Here is a 23,548-nt window from a genome sequence, read left to right as displayed (position 1 = left end):
ATCCCAGTTCACGGGCTGCCAGCTCTACCAACTGAGCAGAATGGCGGCCCAGGAATAAAGTATTTTATCTGTTTTTGTTGAGTTTAGTTTTGCAATGCACTGGTCAGAAAACTATGCATATATACAAATGCAATTTATACTTTGTACAACTTTATTGTCAATCTTTCAGTTTGTGTGTCCATTATTGTTTTTTACTGGCGACTTTAATGCTGCTACTTATTTTCCCATCGCTGTGTGCTTATTTGAATGTTTTACTTGCTTCATGTTGTCTCTTTATTTAATATGTGGGCTTACATATTTTATTTGCACTTTTCCACTCCTGGACGAATAAAAGATGTCTGTTTTTCTTTTTCTTTCAAAAGCTGCTTGTACGAAGCTTTCTGTCACACTCAAACACTCAAACTGTAAAAATGCTGTGTTTGAATCACAAAGCGGAGATAAATAATGCTAATTGTTCCACCTACTCACAGATACAACTGTTTGCCAAAAAAACAAAGTGTCAGGTGAAGTCTGCACTCAATCCACAGAAAGCTTCACCTTTGACCTTCTTCCTCCCTCGTTTCTCTGGTGAATAACGTTCAGGTTGCTAAGCAAAACGCTGTGTGCAGTTTACAGAAAGCAGAGCTGTGAGCAAACACAGATTGAATCCTCAGAAGGACAACGCTGTCAAGACCTGAAGGCCAAATGAAACTTCTGAAGACGGCAAAACTGAAGATGCATTCAGGCGCTCCTTAAACACATTTCTAAATCTATGTAGTGACCGTGCTGCAACATGTGATGGACAACAGTTTAAGGGTGTACTGGAAACAGAACGTGTTTGTATATCCATTCAATGAATGTATCACTATTTAAACTTAGTAAAATAGATCTAATCTAAAAAAAATTATTAAGTAAAATGTTCAAGTGGTTATTATTGGCCATTGTTATTTAAAGGGGACCTATCATGCAAAATGCACTTTGTGATGTCTTTTATACATAAATAGGTGTCCCCGGAGCGTCGGGGAACTCACGCAGCGTCAGAAAATAAAACCCTCTCTCTTTTCCTCCGTACCCAAATCTTTTAAAAACGGGTATACAACGAGCGGATACAGATTTCCATCCGCTGTGACGTCGGCGGACCCACAGAAAGTTGCTATCAGAAACAATGCCTGACGTGTTCTGGACGTAATCTCGTCTTTGTTTACATTAGCAAGCCTCGCTAACACTGTAATGTAGAGCACATGTGTTTAAAAAGCAGGAAATAAAAAAAGGAACTCACCTTGTGGTAAACCCGCAAGAGAAAAAGCATTTGAGCTCCATACTGTTTCAGAAATAATCCTTGACGTGGTTTAGAACAGGATGGCGTTTTATCACAGCAGAATTTAACTTTATCTCCGGTATAATTCTCATCAGGCATTAGCTCCGCCTCCTCTTCTTTCTTTTTTTTCAAGCTAAGGACCCAAGATCCGCGTTTCTCTAACAGGGCTGCAATAGAGGGGTATGAGCAGTATGAGGCATGGCTACAATGGGTGATCTGTTTGGTATTTTGAAAAAAAAACTTGAAAAACACTGACATGTTTTGTATAGTTATGGCCCTACAATATATTTTTCAAATATAGCATAATAGGTCCACTTTAAGTAAGGAGCAAAGGGAGACTGCTGTTAGTTTCCTTTCTAACTTTCTAACAGATTCCCGTATATTGTGCAACTGTTTGGTTATGGTTGTGTGTTTTAAAATGCTTATGTGGTGCATATGTTGAAATGTGTTTTAAAGGGCCCATGTCATGGCCATTTCCACTGATCATAATTACATTGTTGAGGTATACTAAAATAGATTTATACTGTGCAATTTTCCAAACTCACATTGGTTTCGCATACAGCATCTCTGTCAAGCATGTGTATTCAGCAGTATTCACTTTCTCCACTAAACGACTCGTTGGAGCTCTTGCCCCCCCCTCCCTGTGAGCCTAGTGTGCTCCGATTGGTCAGCTCGGCCACTCTGTTCTGATTAGTCAACCACCAGAGAGGCTGCGCCCATGTCTAAACGGCTGCTCTCAGCCGAACATCAGTCTTATCATGGCGTCGGTACAGCCGTATATTTTATACGCCAACTAACCGAACTGAACCTACAACTGTTGTTATAGAAGAGTGTGACGGCCCCAGGGCCTTTGTGCAGGTGTGTTGCAGGGCTTACGGTGGGGTGGAGCTGAAGAGGGTAATCAGCGCGATCACGGACACCTCCGTAGCCGGTGCTATTAATCCCAGCGGCCCGGAGTCTCTCTCCAAAGCGGCTGCAGAAGGACGAACTCAGCGACCCTCTCCCCTCGACCACCTATCTCTGCATTTACCACAATAAATGTGCCGTGGTTTTGTAAACTCGTGTATGTCTCCTTGCCTTTCCGTTGTGGCCTACGAGCCGGTCATAACAAAGAGTAAGTTATTTTTACCTGTAATAAACTACTACTGTTTGATGAGAAATCAAATCATGGTTTGCTATATATGAATTCAGGGAAGAAAGGATAGGCCTACTAAGTATTTCCATTAAACTTTATTTTTAGAAATGTACAAAATGAACATAAATATACATATATACACACGGTATATCATCCATTCCTCCTCGCATCTTGCCTGCGCACAGCCGGTGCGGTGCCTTTTAGCACGAGGCCTCAGTAGTAGTAGAAGTCCCGTCCCCGTCATGGATTGTCCGCCAGGATCTGGCTGGACGAAATCAAATGCAAATCACAAAATATTAGAGAAACTTAGTTGTTTTAGATTCGTTAGTAGTAGTTGTGTAATGAACAGCTTGCCTGCTAATATGCTAACCTAGCTTTGTTTACCTTGGTAGCTAACACGATATGAACGTTAGCTTGGAGGAAAGGCAACTATAATGCAGTGTAATAAAACTACTATGAACAAAAGCTAGTGGTTCATATTAGGCTAGCAATAACGTGTTTATAATTGCAATCGTATACGGGTATTCTGCTACCATACAATGTAACTTGCATGAATACATTGTTTTGCGCTAGCATACAGCTAGCCTCGTTAGCTACATGCAGTATATGTACTGTCACAATGTACGGTAAATCACCCGGAGTATACTGTATGAGTATTCCGTGTGTGTGACTGCAGACATTCTCCTGCCATGACAAACATGTAAGGCCATCTGCTGACATTGTAGTTGATATATTTAAACGCTAGCAACGTAGCATCACAAAAATGTTTTTCCGACCAAACCTAGCTCTAGCTCTGTTTGTTAGATCGGTTGCATACACGCTATGCCAGCTATAATGTAATTACGTTTCGCGACTGACCGCACGGCAAATCACCCGGAGTATACTGTCAATAGGTATTTTGTGTGTGAATGCAGACATTCTCCTGCTATGAGATACATGTATGCAAGGCCATCTGCTGATATTAGAGTTGATATATGGAAACTCTAGCAACTTAGTTAGCACAGTTAGCACTGTGTCAATGGCTTAGCAGTCCAACACAGTTTACACATTTAAACAGTCTTGTTTGATAAATACACAAATAACAATGCAAACTTACAGGTTGTATACCCGGATCTTCCCCTGCTCCAAACGGTCCAAACAAGCTGTGCATATCCGGCCTCAAACTGGGCAATGTTTTGGAAGCTTTCGTCTGTGAAATGCCGGTTCTTCGAAACTCTGGAGGAGGAACACGCCGCTGCTGGTGTGGCCATAGCTCTTCGGGATTGGTCCATTTCGTTCCGGGTACCGCATGACATCAGGCGGTACCCGGAAGAATCAAATGGGTAGTGACGTATCTCCAACGAGGCGTTTTGGGGAGGTATTTTCTGTGTTAGAGTTTTACTCGCTACAGGGTGTACTTTGAGGGTTTTGACTCTGCACACCGTTTACATGCATAAAAACCTTCATAACACACAAGGGGACGGGTAATAACCGGAAAAGCATGACATGGGAGCTTTAAGCAAACATGACCTATTTACTTTAGCAACCAGAGCCCAGTCTGCTCTGATTGGTTAGCTGGCCGGCTCTGTTGTGATTGGTCAACCGTAGAGATGTCCCGCCCCTTAGCTTATCATGTACAATGTGTGTGAGTGATAGCCAATAGAAGGGCAAGTGTAACATTGTGATGTCATTTTGTTCAGGAAGTAGGAGGAGTCCAAAGGAGAGAAACTCCCTTTGGAGTGAACTTTGGTATTTTAGCCTTTGTAGACCATTTATGGCGCATTTCCATTGCAGGGCCTCGCTCGGCTTAGTACGGTATAGTTAGGCCTTGTTAGGCCAGGCTCACTTTATGCTGCGTTTCCATTACAGTTTAGTAGCTGGGGCAGTAACTATAGTAACGCAGTGTAGGCGGAGCCGTGACGTCATCTTCAATGCGAACCACAGAAAAACAACATCAGCCGTTAGCTGTTAGCCCTCAGAGCTCACAGCTCCTCATAGCTGTTCAGAAACTAGACAAAAGTGAAACAAGTACAAACCACAGACTGCCTGTGTCATGGCGAATACAGTCGCTGGTTTATTTATGTCTGTATAGGCCGTTGTTGTGAGTGTGGACGGTCGGAGCATATACTGCGTTAGCTTAGCCGATCTCCATTTAGAAAACACGTATTTTAAAAGGTTTTTCGCCTGCCGTCTGTCTGCAGACTTGTCAAAGCATTAATTCATGGTTTTTACTAACCGGTATCAGTATGTTGTTACTTCGGCATCATTTTGAAACGTGTATTACAATTAAATCACGGTCAAATATGTTCATTTTGTTGTAGTTGTAGCCCCCTTGCCAGCGATTCTCTCTCTAGTTTAGCATACTCAGCCCGACTCAGATCCTCGATTTTATGGGGCCAGAAAAACTGTGAAATAGTACCCCCTAGCCGGTACTACGCCAAGTGGAAACGCAACCAAAAACGGCACGCTTAAACCGCGCTGTAGTGGAAATGCGCCATTACATGCAAAAAAAACGTTATTACACACTACAGGAAAGGGGTGACCCCAAATAAGCATAACAGGGCCTCTTTAACTTGACAGACACCTGATCAAGAAAACCTTGTCATTGAACACCATTTGGTCCATTCTAGGACTTAGGTGTCAAAGATCTACAGTAAGTTCCCTAGCCAAGTCCCTACAAACTAAGGCTGCAGCCACATGAGAACGGTAACGGTCGTATCCGCTACAGTTCTATCATATAGACAGACGGTTCTGCCACACGAGGCCGACAGGGACACGCAGATAACGATAATGGGTCCCAAGGTGGGTAGATCTGGGGACGCAACGCTCTGGGGGGCCAAACGGCTCCGTGTCTACGCCCTATACGATCATTTCCTGATAACGATGACGCAATAGCCCCGCCTTTCCCCACCCCCGCCAGGCCCACCCCAGCTGACCTCTGCTCAGAGATCAGCTGCTGGGCTGTCAGAAGAGGGGGCAGGCTGGGCTGTCAGAAGAGGGGGAGGACAAGAGAGGCTCCGTTTTTTATTCTTATATTATTATATAGCAAAGAAGACCTTTGACCGGCACTTTTCTAATTTTGTCCATAAGATTTAAACTTTAACGGACATGTTGACCGGCGAAAAAAATTCTAACGGAAACTCTGCCGCACGGTTCCCTTGTCCCTTGGAAGAGGTGGAGAGGTGGGTGTTTTTCATCTGCTGGTGGACTACCGGAGAGATTTACAGCAGGAGCAAACGCTTGCCTCGGGGAGGGAGAAAAAGAGCCAGAGCGTCCACAGCGGAGAATAAACAGAAGGGCAACCATGGCAACCATGCGCGGGAAGTCTTCTTCGCTGCTTTTGGTGTATTTTGTGGCAGAAGTACAGCGCCACTTACAGGCCCGGCATATGTACTACAGCGTCTCCAGCGCTTTCGAGCGGTCTCGTGTGAACGGACACGTTTCTGGTGCCTATTGCGTGTGGACGGAATACTTTTTTGATATCGAATTCGGTTTGTTTGCGTTACCGTTCTCGTGTGGCTCCAGTCTAAGCTACCCAACACACCCTCCAGCCTCCACTGCACAAAAACATTCAGAGCAACTATGGAAATCACTGCTTAGTATTCCAGTGGAAAACAAAAAGGATGATGACACTGTGCCATAACCACAGCAGCACCAGCACGGCAGCAGCTCAGAAACAACTGCAGGGTAGAAACTAACAAAAATAAAGAATAAAAACTGAATTTGAGAGCTCACGCAGGCGGGCAGCAGACTGTGATGAAATCCTCTCTGGGATTTGCAAAACAAGGTAAAAACGAGCTCTGAATGTCAAACGCTTATCAGATCAGTGACGGGCTTCAGTTTGTGTCAAAGAAGAGGAGCATATCGCTACTAATTATTGAAATGATCCCTGATCTGAATCGCCATCGTACGGAAAGCATGGAGCATGCTGGGAGTTTAACTGGTGTGCTCTTCACAGTTCAGCAGGTCGCAGATATAAAGGGAGGATTGATAAGCTCCCATCTGAATGTCCTTCTGGAGGCAAATTGATGACACATTTAGAGATGACTGAACTATTAAGAGGCATACTGCTCATTATCTACTGTTATATTAATACTCAGTATTCATCTAGATCAGGGCTCTCCAACACGTCGATCGCGAGCTACCGGTAGCTCGCGGGCAGCTTTTCAGTAGCTCGCCGCTCGATTATCGATTATAGCGTAGTAAGGTTGCTTATTGATTTTTCGGCCGCGGCTGGACCATAACGTTTTTTTATTTTAGAATTTTTTCTGTCACATGAATATCAAATGGTCGGTGACGCAGAGATCAAGGAACAGACGTGACAGCAGCACAGCGACATCACACACGGAGCAGTCTACTTTCTCCACCAACACCAGTCCAGAACCAACAGCAGAATGACCCGCTCTGAATCAGGCCCTGTCGCTGCGCCTCAGAGACACACAGGGAGGGATTTGTGTTTTTTGAAAAACACTCGTTATCGTCATGTCAGGTTTTTGGTGGATTTAATCAAGTCTTGGATTGCAGAGTATGAATGTCCTCTTGCTATTTTCAGTTGATAAATACTTGTGTAAAGTTTGTGAAGGCAGGAGGAAAGCTTCCGCGATCACCGTCTCCTCTCCGTTCCTCCAAACCCCGCCCCCTCCCTGAAAATAATGAGTGACAGGCTGATAGTGACCCGATAGAAACTTTATTATTCACTTAATCACTGATTGAGATATGATGAAGCTAACTTAATCTCATACATTCATGGGATTTATGTAACAGTAAGACAGATAATGTAAGTGTGCACCCACATGCACTATTTTTGTTTTTATAATGCTATTGTAAATACTCCTGCTGTTTTCAGACTCAAGTCATGTGTGTGATGCCACATTCAAGACATTCAGTGTCTTTTTTTTAACAGAAGACCGTAGCTAGAAGCTGCAGCTAGACTGCAGAAGTATTAGTTTTTTGTTTTTGAGAATGGAACCATTTTCACACACAGATATAGGGAGGCTAGACCTATACAATTGATTTATTATGGTTTATAATTTAATGTCAAGACGAAGAAGAAGAAGAAAAAGATGGCTGAACAACTGTTCAGTGTCAATCCTGTGGAGATCTCCAAAATAATGTTCAGCTTAAGTCTCAGCAAAACTCACAACATTTCTGGAGCCTTGTAGACCCAGAAAACTATAAGAACATTCACCAAGCAGCACTGAAAATGTCTGCTTTATTTGGTTCTGTTCTACATACCTTTGTGAAGCAGCTTTTTCTGACATGAATGAAATCTAAATACAGAACAAGACCAACTGATGAACATTTAAATGACTCTATTAAGTCAACCTTAAGTGGGTCCAGCATACACCTCTATGGTGGACTGCATGCAGTGCCATTCATCTCACTAACAAAAGAGTGAAATGCTTGTAAGGTGGTGATTAAGGACACTTATGTGAATGTTCAGTGATGTACTTATTATGTGGGCCATAATAATATGTGAGAAATCTTCGTTTTCTTGGACCTTATTTTTGATAAGCTTTAGGTATTGCAATTTCACACGTGTACAAAAGTATAGCTTAATTCAACTGATGAGGGCTATGTGAATAAATGTAAGCGATGTGATGCAAGTAGCTCTTGGCCACTTTCATTTTTTGAAAGTAGCTCTCAGATGAAGAAAGGTTGGAGACCCCTGATCTAGATAAACTGTGTTGGTGCCGCTGGACTGTAATATTATTTTGCGGGCATTTAAGGACCTTTACTTAAATCAGATCAGGATTATGATGATGATTGTCATTATTATAATTATTGTTATTTGTTGTTTAAGTAGTATTGTATCACATGTTTTGTCAAGTTAGTGAATGTTTTCTAAATGATGCGTTAAAAGATGTTTCTAAATTTGCTCTTGTTTTGGCACATTTGTGTTTTTATATTTGCATTGATTCCTTATGAAAGTGTGTTAGGCCGCATTTGTACGAAAAAAAAGTCAGGATAACGGGTTAGTATCTCGTGCGCACGAGAAAGTATCCTGTTATCCTGACTTTATTTTGAGAAAGTTACCGGTGCGCCAAGGAGGAAGTGGAGGGCACAGGAGACAACCATTTCATTGCAGACTGTTATGTTTACGTGGGGAAATGACGGTGCATACATTATTTGAGATATATTTCGAACTCAGACTTAATTTTAAGGACATTTCGGCCAGGGGTGTAGAGCTATTTGTTTAAGCACCGGATTGGCAAAACAGGAGAGTCTGTAAACCAGTCTGCTTTGATCTATGAATTAATGTCCGTGACTCTCAGAGTACCTGCTGCCCGCAGCTGGTTTAAAGGGAAACAAACACTCAGAATACACATACACAGAGCGGGGCTGAGCAGAGCACAAACAGACTCACATCATGCACCTTGGTGACCGGACATCTCCTTCATAAAACTAATAAAAGGGGGAGTAATCGGGCGGTTAAATTTGTGTAGAAGTGTGTGTGTGTAGAGGTGTGTGTGCTAAAACGTAGCAGCCTGCGGTCACTTTTTAACTGTTCTAAGGTAAACACAGCAGCAGCGCGGTGCGTAAAAGCTCTTTGCGCGCTGGTGCTGCTCTTCTCAGAGTCTGAGTTACACGTCCCGCTGCCTCCTGGAGTGACCGCAGGCTGCTACGTTTTAACCACACACCCCTGGCCGAAATGTCCTTAAAATTAAGTCTGAGTTTGAAATATATCTCAAATAATGTATGCACCGTCATTTCCCCACGTAAACATAACAGTCTGCAATGAAATGGTTGTCTCTTGTGTGCTCCACTTCCTCCATGGCGCAGCGGTAACTTTAAAAAAAAAAAAAAAAACCTTATCCCGACTTTTTTGTGCTCTCTCTTTTTTTGTTGTTGTTCCATGTCCCTTTAGGGGCTCCGTACATTTGCACCTGTCGGCCACCGTCATTTTGACCATGTACAGTGGCTTAAAGTATCCTTTATACAAAAAGTATATGTATTACAACTATTACTATTTTTGTATACACCTATAAAGACAATTGCTTAAAGTGTGTAAAGAAACAACAGTCACTTAAGTTTTAAGAAGCTACACGGCTGATTATCTCCTACTCCTTCAGGTGGATGATTCTCTGAAGTTGGTTCACATCCTTTTCTAAGCCCCTGCATTACTTTGTCATAATTACTTTAGCCATCAGAGGTGAGAGCGGAGATTTTAATCATTAGACACGGACACTCACCTCCTCTCACATCTGATATTATCATATATCATCGTTTCTCTAAAAGTTTCACCTTCAGCGTGGAGGAGGATCACACCATGGAAATGAACCGTTTCAACATTTATTCAAAGATCAGCAATATCAATTATGACACTTTAATAACTTGTGATTATCTTTTTTTCCTTCAATTATATCCAAACATTTTAAGAAGATTTATTTTGGGACCAGATTAGTGCTGTCAAGTGCAAACAGTGTTTTCTGTCTGTTAAGCAGCTTAGCTTTTTGACTTCTCTGTTAACGGATAAAGTCGCTGTTTTGGAGAAATTATGTTTACCCAGGCTTCGGGAGTTATTGATTACATGTAACGGCATAAAGTAATCCGGATACAAAAAAAAAGTGAATGCATTGAATATATGTATCAAACTAAAATGGCGCATTTTCTGTCAGCTCAGATTTTTTTTAAACTGTAGTATGTGCTCATGTGTTTCAGTGATGGTGTATAAGCTACTGCCTGAATATGCTGAATGAAAGGCAGATGTTACTATTAATAACATCTCTGAGCAGAGGAGACATGTTGATCCTAAATATTGTGGTTTCTTATTTCCTAAGGTCACATTGGTCTGTTTCTTATATTATATAATGGAGGCTTGTGGCGCAGTTGTTGATACTCAGATTACTTACTGATAAAACATTTTTTCCGGTTAATAGCAATCATAACAGAATAAATGTGTACCCTCCCAACCCTGTATAGTTCTGCATAAAACATCAGAGAGCTTAAACCACTCTGCTGTTTCTCCTCAGTCAAATGTGTTTTAGCATAAATATTGTTTTTTAAAAGAACACTTTCACACAAATATATAAACTGTACCCATAAAACTAGGTTGCAAACCACATTTTTATCAGATTGTTTTGGCTTCACTGTTCCTAGCTATATCTGTGCCAGTGTCACACATGAAAAGATGCACACTAAGAGATGATAGCGAGTACAGTGTGAGATCTTTTTCCCTCTGAGGACATAAAGACATTGTCTGATGCACAGCGGGGTTCCAGGATTTGTTGAGGGCGGTGAAGGCGTTTCTTGTGATTGGCCCCCTTTCCACTGTTTTTATCAGAGTGAGAAGCTGCAGCAGAGTGATTTCAGATTCACGCTGTAACAAGGTTAAGGTGCAGAGGAGGAAGGAGAACTCGGAGATATTACTCAAGTAAAAGTATCAACATAACAAGAGGCCTTAGTATGCTTTTGGGGGGTTTCCCTTCCTGTAGTGTGTTATATAGGTTTCTGTGCATGTAAATGGTCTTCAAAGGCTACAATCCCACAGTTCTCTCCCGAGGGAGTTTCTCTCCCCCTGAAACGCCTCCAATGGACACATTTGTTTACTCTCCTAACATAATGACATCACTGTGTAACACTTGTGCTTCTATTCACTAGCGCTCCAACATATTGTACGTGATAGGCTAAGGGGCGGGACATCCCTAAGCGCAGGGGCGGCCCACTTCAGTACCGGCCCAGTCCGCCACTGCCTAAGCGGTTGACCAATCACAACAGAGCCGGCCAGCTAACCAATCAGAGCTCTGGTTTCAGACAGAGGGTGAAAAGAGGTGCTGCAGCAGTATGAGAAAAATAAAGAGCTTGTCACAGTAGATGCACTAAATACAAATATGAACCTGAAAATGAGCAGAATATAATAACAAGAATTAAAAAAGATACTAAGTTATGACAGAATTACATCATCCGACTCTTAATCCTCCAACAAATCATGTGCCTCTTTCCCTTTGACACAAACTGTTCAAATGTCCTCGGAGCACAAATCATGCCTTGTCAAAGTTTAGGTGTCCTCTAAATAAAAACTAAGAGGGAAACACTTTGCCATTGTGTGTTTGCACTCTCTGAAAACACAATGTATTCAGCTTTTCTGTCTGTGTGACATCAAAGTGAAATGGAAAACTATCATAAATCCTAAAGAATATTTTTTCAGCACTGCTAAAATTAGACAATATCAATTTTGTCTGCAAAAAAACAACCATGTGGTGCTTTACTATTATATTTAGGATTCAAAAAGACAACAATCAAGCTTAATTATGACAAGGTTACATCATCCAACTCTTATTCCTCCGACAAATCAGCTTTTTATTTTTTATTCTAAACCCTTCCTCTTCCCTTTCTTTTCATACAAATTGTTAAAATGTCCCTGGAGTAGAAATCTTTTGCAACAACACATTTGCAAACTTTGAGAGGGATTATTGCAGCACTTCAGAAAAGAGATGATGAAAGATGAATATGTGTTTCAGTGAAGTGAAACAATCCACAGAGAATATGGATAAAAATTGAGCAAAATGTAAGAATGGTTATTAAATTCAACAAAAATGTGCTGCAGAGATTCACCCGGCTGCAGGATGATACCTCGACCTTTACTGTTTGATGGGAGCTGTAATGGGCTTCATGTCTTCAGATGTGTATTTACAGGATAATGAGAGCTCCCATCAGACTCAGGATGGTCAGAGATGTCTTGCTCTGCACATTGAGCTACATAGCAGCAGCATTTATTTAATTTCTTTGGCATGGAGCGGAGAAACGGAGAGGATTATTTGCTCCGCCTGCCAACACAGCCTTTTGATCAGAGGCCAGGTAATATCAGACAATCTCTATTAATCCTAACATCTCTATCTCCTCTCCCCGGCTTGTTATCAGGCTGAGGGATAATTAAGCCTTGTGGGACGACTGTAGGCTTCCCTCCTCTAAGTTGTCAAAAGTTAGGAGGGAGCCAGATCAAACGTCTGCGAAACGCAAGAGGAAAATGAAAATCTAGCGGAGACAACAGACGTATTGTTGGAGATGTTGTCCTTTGAATCGCTGCTTCCACTTCTACTTGAAAGAACACTCAAAGTCTGCGCAGGGTTTGAAATCGTGGTTTGATTTTTAAAATGAATATCCAACCAACACGTGAGGAGTTTGATGTTGGAATAGATTTGAGAAGCTGATTTTGAAATGCAGGAAATAAATCAAGAAGAAACAGATAATTGATTAACCACTAAAAGTTGTTTATGTGGTAAGCAAGTGTGGTTGTTGATATCACTTAGTTCTGGGACCTAAAACAGACTATTTTTCACAATTTTCTGACATTTTAGGCCCCAAACAGTTGAGTAATCGTTCATTTGAGAAGTTGTAGCTCGTCTTCATCCAGTATCTATAAAATCCAGTTGATCACGTAAATAAAAAAGTGTCTGGTTCTGAAAACAAGTGTATGTTAGTTCAAGTAAAGATGGAACTGTCAAAAAGAGCTCATTGTAGTTGTAAATAAAATCTTGTTTTGTTATCACTTCTGCCAATATGTGCTTTTGTAAATCGGTCAATCTTAAAATGTCAAGGTCTAACACTTAGGCTTGCAGAGGTTCAGAGTCTCACTTAACCCTCCTGTTGTCTTCGGGTCAAATCTGACCAATTTACTACTTTCATCAATCATAACTTTTTAGTTTTACATTCGATTGCATTAAGGCTTTATGATATCCTTCACAGTAGACATTTGAACATATACAATTGCTGATCACCACTTTCATTGAACTTTGGATGATTTAGTCAACTTTGTAAACACCCATGGTGTTCCCAGTCCACCATAAAGAAAATGAATTAGTAACTAACCTGATCAGATAAAATACACACACAAACACCCACCCACCCACCCCCACCCCCCCACCCACACACACACACACACACACACACACACACACACTAGATGTGTTCCCCCCCTTATGTGCCCAATCCCCCCATGTGAATCACACCTGGCACACACAAACACACACACAGATCAATTTGACACATTTCCCGCTCTTATGTGCCCATCCCCCCACATGGATCACACCTGGCACACGCAATACATGTTCAGTGTCTATTCTTTGTATATTTACTTGTTCATGTATACCAGTAGTCTGATACAATATTTACAGTTTGAAAGGGTGTTAAATGAAATTTGGTGATGATGAATGGTTTTTGTGTTAATGTAATAGCAGTTAAAACAGGACCGGTCAAATTTGACCGCGAACACCAAAGTAAGGGGGGGAACGAAGACAATAGGAGGGTTAAAGGCACATCAGCACAACTTATTATCCCCTGTAAGGATCAAATAAAGTTAACTGATGTCCAAACTAAAGCCAGACATGTTCATCATGAAGAAGTCTTCAGTTTGTTCTGATCCAGGAGCAGAGGTTTAGATGAATCTTTAATGCAAACGTACTTTAGGGTCTCTCAAACTTTTTAATTGTTGAAGTTACAGTAATTTATGGAAAAGAGAGTTCTTCTGAATAATTCATTTTCTGAGCTCCACAGTAATTTGTCTACCTTTCCAAGAAACTGTTAAATGTTGAGCACACTCTGTAACCTCTCTTTGTAAAGAAATAATTGAGCTTGTTGTTTTTAATTTAAATAGCATGTACTCTATTTAGTGTCTGAATCATACAGCATAGGAAAGTCCGACAGAGTTTTGAAAAATCAGTCGAATAAATGATTGAATCTCTGCTGCATAAATCCCCATTTCAACACAAAGAGTGTTCACAGATATGCACACAATTGAAAGTGAGAACTGTCACATTTGAATAAATTATGAATCAGACCGATAAAGGGTGCTGCTGTTGTTCTGGTGACGATGACTCACATTTGTTCCTACAGTTAAAATGTGCAACTAATTTGACAACAATGTGAGATGGGAATGATAACATTGTATTGATGCTAATGCCTTTATATATATTATACTCATTGGTCTGATCGGTCATAATCGATTCCTAACAATATTCTGTGTTAATAAAAGTAGGTGTACAGGTTTGCAGTGTCAAAGCAGCTTTTATTAATACAAATTGTGTAATGTTTTATAACATAGTGTCATGATTTGAGTTTTGTGTGTTAAGTTATGGGTTTATTTTGAAATTCTGTTCTCCCTGTGTCTGATTGTGTTCACCTGTTGCCCTTGTGTTTCTGCCTCCCCTGCCCAGCTGTGTCTTGTCCTGTGATTACCCTTCTATGTATTTAGTCTTGTCTTCCCCTGTGCTCCATGTCGGATCGTTGTTTTTCCTGTCACGCTCCAGGTTGGTTTTTGTCCTTGTCCTCATGCCACGTGTTTTGGATTTATGGTTTTGTCTTGTTTGCCATGTCAACAGCTTTTATTGATTAAAGCTTGCTTATGTTTGAAACCCGCTTCTCCTTAAACTGCATCTGGGTCCTGCTTTACCCCAAACCCTGACACATAGTGGCACTAATGCATTGAGTTTGAAATACACGGCAATCTTTTATTTTGGCGCCCATGAGGTTTCAAATAATTGTTTTGATCCTTAATAAAAAAATCATTATGAATGTATTTATTCTTTTTTTTTTACATATTTTTTAATCCTTAATAAAAATAGTCTTTTTTTTCTTTTATTTATAATGATTATTTATTTATTAATGAATACATTTTTTTATTGCAATGTTTTTTTAACAAATATACAGTTACACTATGGTTGATTATTTGGTGTTACAGTACGTGGACATTGAAGTGTAGTGCTCATGTGCATGCGATAATTATTATTACTAATGAATTCGTATTTCCTAATATTGTCCAAAAGTGACATGACTGAATTTAATTAAGATTTAAACAAGTGTGATTGTGTAAACATACCATCATTTGTATTATGTCTTTTTTAAGTTTGAAAAAAACAAGATATTAGAAGCAGCAGTGCTGTCATTCAGTATCACTATAGTTCATATCTTTTTGCATATAGTTTGCACTGTTTGATGTTTGGATCAGACAATTGGATCTGGTTCTCCACTCCTATTCCAGCCCATTTTAAGAGCCTTAAACTCCTACCTGCCTGCTGAAGTGGTCGGGTTGTTGTCGGCGTTTATTCTCTTCACTCGGAGGACTGGCATTGATCCTTAATGACTAAAAGAGTCGGCCTGAAAAGGAAGAAATAAACAATAAATGGTGACTCATTTTGTTTTGTAACTCAAAAGACTGTAATGCATTTTCTCCCACGGTCTGGCCACTCGAGGCGGAGGAGGGCATGTTCAGTCGGAGCTAAGACTCAGACTCACAAACAGAAAGCTGTTGTGCTGTTTCCCCAAAAAAACCTCCCAAACATCTGTGGTGAGACTGAGGAGAAAAAGTGCCTCATTATCGCCCATCTCCAGAAACTGTTGTCTACTTTCTGAAAGCAGATTTATGCACTCAAGTTTGTACCAAATGTTCTTGTGCAGTGTTCCTTATCACTGTTACATCAATCATTTGTTATATTTTAGATACTGAAAAATCACACCGCCCACCCGAAAGCCAGGCCAATACATATATTCATTCTAACTCTTCTTCATTGCACTATGGCCTTTTTAACGCAAAACTATGCAGCTTCACTGTTTCTGTATGAAGTGTATTAGCATTTCATGAATACAACTTTAGATTTGATTAAGTATGGTGCTGTCAATCATTGTTTTTTAATAAAGCATGGATACAAAACATAATTTTGAGGGTAACACACTTTAAATAGCACTATATAATCCTCCTCTTTTACATTTTATTTTAATAAACTGCATAAGAAAAATATATACACAGTACAGTAAGTAAACTAGATTTATATTTTTTACATAATTTGCCTAACATTTGTGATAAATATAAACGTTTTTGAATAAGACCAGTATGTAAAGTGTGTTGTAAAATAAACGCCATGCATGTGTGTGCGTCAAGTGCAATAAATATATATGCAAGTTGCAACGCACACACAGTAAAACTCTGCTCCTCATGTGTTGTATAGGCTGGCACGACTAGGCTGTTCAATGGGGCTGATGTGTTGTAGATTCTGCCAGAAGGAAAATCATGGTCAAACTCCTTATGAAGCGGTGAGGTGCCGCTCCACATTACTTTTCTTCCCGACTGCAACGCTGGTCCCGCAAATCAAGCAAGAACGTGATTGGTCGATATTCATTGTGGGGGTGGGGGGAGGAGGGGTGTTAGATAGATATAGAACTGTAGTAAGTAGATAGAGTTCGCTATGATTGAGGTTTCGTTTATGCATAAGGTAGATTCTTTTAATTACATTTCCTCTTTTGTTTTGTGTATTTTTTACATTTTGGATTTGCTTGGCGAGCTATTTTTAGAATATGTCCCGCGGGCGACTCACGTTGCCCCTGCGGACGACTAAGTGCCCGCAGGCACCGTGTTGGCTACCCCTGCTTTAGATGAAACTCACATGTTGTGCTGTGTTTCTGTTCGCTCCTATAACAAGATGCTAGATTGTGAGAGCAAGAAAGAGTCTTGTGAAGCTGCAGCTTTGATTCAAAAAGATATTCTGGTGCGAGCAGATGGCCGTGTAGACTTTGCCTGCTTGTTTAAAAGTAGGCAGTCCACCCACCTTCCAAATATTTCACACTTTATCTCATCGTGGGGAAGCTGAGAGGGAGACAGACTTCTGAAGGGCAAAGAAATAAGAAAACACACTTTCTATTGTTCCAGGGTTGATGGAGATCTTCTTGAGTTATTAGGCTCTTTTTGCAGTTTTTCAAATTGTAATCAACCTTGTCGTTAGTGATAAGAAACATCGATTTTTCGCCAAATGGAAGGTATATCTGTTGATACTGGAATGACTCAGTCCTGAATCCTAACACTCGAGTGCATGATTTATTTTCTAAAAGACAGAAATTGGTCTGCAGCCCTATCTCTCTTGTATTTGCTGCCTGAGAGTTGTTTACTGGAAAGGTTTGTATAAAATCTAACAGAACAGAGGCTGTAGGGAGCTGGTTGAGGTGGATGTTGGGACAAAAAAGACAGAGGTTTAGATCGTGAGTCTATTCACACTTAGGTTAGGGTCGCTTTGGACAATATTGTGATTATAGGATTCAAGCGAAGATTCTAGCTTCAAGAGTTTAAGGTTCATTTTTGTCAGAAAAAACGAAACTGATCATAAGTGCATTCCTGTAGGGAATTGTTAAATACTTAGGAATGTTAATGGCAGAAACAAAAAAAATTGTGATTTATCTGGGAAGATATCATGGCAAACACGAAGGAGCATGAAAAATGTGGCACCAAGCACCTCATTTAAAATCTGAAAACGTTACTAAGTAGAAGCTCTTTCGTGCAGATTTCTCTTTCAGGTTACATGAGGAATCTGTGCTGCTATGAAAGGAGTTGGGGTCCCACTGTGATAAGATTTCTGTTTCTGATAGAACATTGACAAGAAAACGTTTTAATGTTTATTGGTCGTCAATCCCAATTATACCCAATCCTATTTAGTAAAGTCATAATAAGTGCCAATAACGATCTGGTAATTGGGTCCAACACACAGGGACATATGTAAACACAAAACAGATCCCAGGTCGCACTGCAGGTTTTGCACCCATGAGACTTTCATACCCATATTTCAAGCGAGTAATGCGGCTTATTTTACGCACAATCATCAACCTTTTGTAGTCTATTGAGAAAACAGCGACAGCAGGTTTAGTACGGCACGATCAACATGAGTTTTTGTCCCCTCATGGTGGGAAATCTACATTCCCCCAGGTTAGTTTTGTGCATGCTGGATGGTGTTGACTTTAATAAAAGACAGTGATTTGTAAGCCTACCTGCCGCGGCTCACGTTGTTAAATGTGTTTACTAGCTGTAGAGCTTCCCCCTCTCATTGTTTCTGCTTGTTTATTGATTCTCCAGCGTGAGCAATTTCACCCAGCCGCGGCACTGAAACTTTAATATGATGTCTCGAATTTAAAGGAAGGTGATTAAGGGTTTTCAATCCGAGACAGCTCACACAGAGCAAAGAAATCGGAAAACAAGTCAGAGTCGTTTTCTCTCCCCACATGGCTCATGAAAGAGGTCAATTCAGGTAAAATACATTTTCCTCTATTGATTCATTTCAGCGTTTTAGATTTGTACCAATCTAAGCAGAGGTGGGGAGAAGCGGAAAAATCAATGACAAGGATTTCCAACAGGGACGTTGAAGACTGAGGAATATTTCGCACATTCAATCTTTTTTTAAAGCCAACACAAGTCAAAATATCCTCTGGGCTCGTCCTTTACAGAGAGAGTGATGGAAGTGCTCTCTGACGGTAAATCCAGCCCACAGTAAATGTAATATCTAATTTTAACAGGTCCATTAATTCTTGTCCGGCACCTCAGCCAGTAGTAGTTTTGATGGGGGTCATGAGGAGAGCTAACATTAATAACAACTCCCCATATCACACCTGGATGTGACTGGGCGCCGGCGTCCTGTCTGACAGTGTCCTCTTGGAAATAACATATGATGCCATTAGGTGCCATTATAGGTCAAACCTCACACAAACACAGCAGTAAATCACTGTAATCCAGCCGTGAGAAGAAGGCAGGTTATTCCCACAGTGCTGCGGGGATGGAGGGGGGGGGGGATTTGTGTCACAAACTGAGCTGCAGTTTGGCAGCTTGAGTCATGATGAACGCTGTGATAAAGCTGGGCTGTCACTCAGGAGAGCTCAGACACAAATAAAACATCACCTGCCTCCAAAAAGGAACCAGAGAGGATGCCCAGAAAAAGAGATTGTGCACAAGAGATTTTTTTCAGATGCTTTACCTCAGCAGTTTATAAATCTGACAAGCAGCCAAGAATTATTCATGCCGGATTATCTTTTTTCTGGTACAGATCGGTATCTTTATCAGCTGATTTTCCCTCCTGGTCCCTCAAGCGGAGATTTGACTCATCCCTCTCTCATCCTCATCCAGCCGTCGGCTACTCTTTTGTCAATACTGAGACGCTTAACGCTGCTCACACTGTCAGAGAGAGGCTGCAGCACGACTTTCACACTTTACACAGTCCCACCGTACAGCCCGCACGAGCAAAAACTATACAAATGTTGAGGTAAGTGCATTAAAGGGATGCGCTAAGGTAAGGAGAGGAAAATTAAACACAACCCAAACTCTGCAGAAGTTGTTTGCTCCTCCTCGCAGATAAAACAGTGATTTACACCCAGAGAGAGAAGCAGAGGGAGCTTACCTGCCCACAGCGCAGACACACACACACACACACACACACACACAGATCTGGGTTTTTTCTGCTCACCTAAATCACTTCCATGAGTCACGCAGAGGGAACATAACCGGCTCTCAGGGAAAGTGGAGTAAACACTCGTCGCAGAGCTCGCTCTCTGCAGCGCTGCTATCTCTCATCCTCCTCTGACTCTTCCTCTGCTTTGATCTCTCTCTCTCTCTCTCTACTGGTGCCCCCCTCTCTCTCCATCTCTGCCACCCCCTCACTCTTCACCACAAGGTGTCACAAACAGAGTGTCTTATTGGCTCTCACCTCTCTCTTTGCCTCCCTCCTCCTCCTCTCTCTGTCTCTCTTCTCTATTTGGATTGCCTGACTTAAAGAGGCAATGCATCAGCTATAAAACTCAGAGCACTTCCACAACCAAACTGTTGATTAAAGCGAACATCTGGATTACAGGGGGGCAGACAGAGCTCCATTACTCTGCCGAGTCTCATTTAGTTGTTGACTTAATACAGTGTTTTTAAGCCGCTTAACTCACTTTTCATTGCCAATTATATCCTTGATTTATCTTAAAAGTGATATAAGATACGTTCATTAAATAGCATTGAAATTGTATTGTATAATTATTTGTATTGTATAATTATTTGTTTGTTTTACTTGTCTGGTTTTTATTTTATTTTTTATTTATTTATTTTTTGGTTCTATTTTTTTTCCTTTTCCTTTCTATGTTTACTTTCATGGCTCTGTTGTTTAAGTTATATTGATAAGCTTTTTTTGGTTTTGCCTGTGCGGGTATGTGTGGGTGGAGGGAGGGAGGGGGGAGTGTAGTGAGTGTACTGTGATATTACAATATAAATGAAATGGCATCGATTATTGTACACTATAATGAAATAAAAAGACTTGTAAAAAAAAAAAAAAAAAAAAAATAGCATTGAAAAAATTATATCGGTATTTCCCAAGGTTCGAGATTGTGTCCTCAAATTACATGTTACATCCATAACTCTTTTTTTCTTGTAAAAGCAGAGGAGAGAAACCAGACCCAGACATATTTGAAAACTGTCCTTGGTGATGCATTCAAGGACACACTACTGCCAGATTTCCAACATAGATACATCTGTAATGTTAATGAGCTGTTTTCGGTCATGAAGAGACTTTTTATCCAATATTTGACAATCTTTTAGGATACTCTACTACTAACTGAACAGCATGAAGGGTTTTAGTGATCAGGATCTTAAGCTATCAGAGAAACATGGTGTGCGCTGCTTTTAATTGAACTATTCATATCATACACTGCACTGTAACTTTTATTCATGTGTTTTGTCTTTTAATGTATATTTTATCATCTTTGCTTTTTAATGACTGTTTTTAAATGCCATTTCTTAATGTCTTTCATTTTTGTAAAACACTTTGAATTGCCTTGTGTTCAAAGGTGCTATATAAATAAACTTGCCTTGCCTTGCTAACGTTAGCCTTTAGCACCTGGCCCATCTGTCCTGCGTTTTTTTTTATCATGTTTCTTTTGGAAAGGGGTTCACCTCTTCGGATAATTCCGCTCCTGATGTTGTTATTGTTGTTTTGAGAGCCCTCTAGAGGCAGAAAATAACAGATTGTTCGTTAACGTAAAAATATCTGCAAACAAAGCCTATATTTTCTTCAACCTTTTCCATTGTGTTAATCGTGTTTTTATCTCCATACCGTAATGAAACTGCTGATTTTATTCCAATGCATTTATATTTGACATTAATTTATAAAGATGTGAAATGATATAGCACAGCATGAGCCGCATGTTTGAAAATCCCGAAACTGTCCTCACTGAGCGGATTAAAGGAGAGTGAGTTTTTAGTGGATGTAGCCTTTAATGATCAGTTCAAACTGGGTCTGCGCCGAAAGAGGGCCAGGAGTCAAGTTACCAATTTGCAATTATAATTAGCCTTCAAGCCCCTTAAAATGTAGATTATCCAAGCCGCCATGTCCTCATATAAAATTCACTCTAAATAGGCATGAAAACCAGAGACGTGCTCAAGTTTAAGGCGTGAAGAGCTCTCGGTGTTGTCGTGTTTTCGTATCTGGAAATGTACTGAGGCTGTTTTAAAATGTAAGAGCTCTTAAATCATTCAGCTCACACCGTGTAACACCACAAACCAACACAGAGTCCCCGCTGTTACAATACTCCAGTAAGCATTAGCCTAATTCAAGTGCGTCCGCTTTGAAACAAACACGAAACTAAAGAGGAACATCTGCGCCGCTCTTATTGGGAGCTGCAGTGTTTGTGTTAATCACGACTCATGTTGTCGTCCTTCTTGTTAGTTTTTATTTATGGGTTTTAGAGGACTCTCTGTCTGCTGGTTTGTTTATTGGCCCCAAGAAATTACAATTAACATGGTTGAGATTTGCTGCACGGTTTAATATGGAATTAAAAGTATTAAATCATTTCCATTTCTTTATTGTGATATCCCTTTATGCAGGCGGTGGGAGGGTTCATCATGCAGAGGATCATGGTTTTCATCCATAAAATGTTTATTTTGGAATATAAAACATGGAGGACACACTTTTTCAATCTCAGGGGAAGCTGGTCTTGTTATTGTTTCATCTGCCATTAAAGCACACAAAGTTGCAGCAATGAATGATGGGACATTTAGAAAAGAAATATCATAATGGTGGTGCTCCCCATTCAACTATGTTTATTGAAGGTTTCCGTAGAATACCTTGGATTCTCAGATGTATTTACAGCCCTCTAAGAAGCCTAGCGCAACACAAGGTAGTGTGTATTCGTCATTCAAAAGAGGCAACAACCGGAAGACAGACTGCGTGATACACAGAGAGAAGAAGAACAGACTGCGTGATATAAACAAACAACAAATAGCGTGTCCGTTCCATTTTCACTCTACAGCGAGAAGCTCATGGGGCTTTCCCGAACCTGTGTCGAGAGCTGGAGTTAAATGAAATCTCAGATTTGCCTTCTTAATAGTTTGTTTGGGTCCCTCACTTCCATTTCGCTTCTCATGCACTGATTCGCTAAGCTGAACAGCCAATCAGAGTGATTTCGGCCTCCCGATTCAACATGTCGAATCGGCGGCGGAAGGTGTCGGCACGGCCGAAAAGACACGACGGTGCAGTACACACCAATCTGAGTAGGGCGACATGATGCTCATCGACGGCCCGACATCTATCGACGCCGAAAATCGGCTCGGTGTGTAAGGACCTTAAGAGGAAGAGGAAATGTGGAGGCTCTGATAAATGTCCCCTGATATGGATTCTGTATCTGAAGCATTTTTGAAGTCACAGCTATTGATTATGATCGTGTTGTGAAATGATCTGGAACCTGTGTCTACCTGGCACTGATACAAAATCAATAAGCAGCTACGGTATGGAAAGACGTCTGCAGTCATGGAAAGTGAATGCAGTTTGTTGTTAATGTGCAAAACCACTTTATGGCCCTTTAGTCATTAGTCATAAACTTTAAAGTTACAATGCCAGGGAAATGTTATTATGTGCTTTATTGCATATTTAATAGCAGATGAGCTTAACATAATCCTTAATGCCCTGGAAATAAAAACATGAGTGCTATAACTACTGCACAATATGTATTTGACATTTTTTTATTTTATTATATATTATTACTGTAACTTGACAAATAAGTATGTAGTTAATGTTTTTAGAAGGGCTGTCAGTCGATTAAAATATTTAATCGCGATTAATCGCATGATTGTCCATAGTTAATCGCGATTAATCGCAAATTAATCGCACATTTTGTATCTGTTCTAAATGTACCTTAGAGGGATATTTTTCCAGTTTTTAATACTCTTATCAACATATGAGTGGACAAATATGCTTTATATGTTTGTTTATTATCATTTGAACAATGACAAATATTCTCATGAATATTAAACACAACAACCTCTGAACATTACAAATATTCGCCTCAATTCAACCTGGAACCTCTCTCATACAATAATACAATACAAAGTGTGTGTGTGTGTGTGTGTGTGTGTGTGTGTGTGT

At 40.5% G+C, this 23,548-nt stretch overlaps 1 protein-coding gene across 2 annotated transcripts in view; it reads right to left on the bottom strand.

Annotated features, from left to right (window-relative positions):
• The window catches only part of LOC117497292 (alpha-1,3-mannosyl-glycoprotein 4-beta-N-acetylglucosaminyltransferase C-like), a 45,201-nt gene extending 25,457 nt beyond the window's left edge, over positions 1 to 19,744 (bottom strand). Inside the window, exon 1 of one of the 2 annotated variants that reach the window (XM_034149237.1) lies at positions 19,619 to 19,744. The gene's annotated coding sequence lies outside the window, so the exon portion shown is untranslated. Of the gene's footprint in view, positions 1 to 15,414; positions 15,499 to 19,618 lie in introns of those variants that run through there. The other variant, XM_034149238.1, reaches the window with a different exon arrangement.
• Between the last annotated feature and the right edge of the window lie 3,804 nt (positions 19,745 to 23,548).

This window comes from Trematomus bernacchii, unplaced genomic scaffold (genome assembly GCF_902827165.1).
Source record: "Trematomus bernacchii unplaced genomic scaffold, fTreBer1.1, whole genome shotgun sequence".
NCBI classification, from domain to species: Eukaryota; Metazoa; Chordata; class Actinopteri; order Perciformes; family Nototheniidae; genus Trematomus; species Trematomus bernacchii.
Note: the sequence above shows the minus strand (reverse complement) of the source record. Positions and strands in the feature narration are given on the sequence as shown.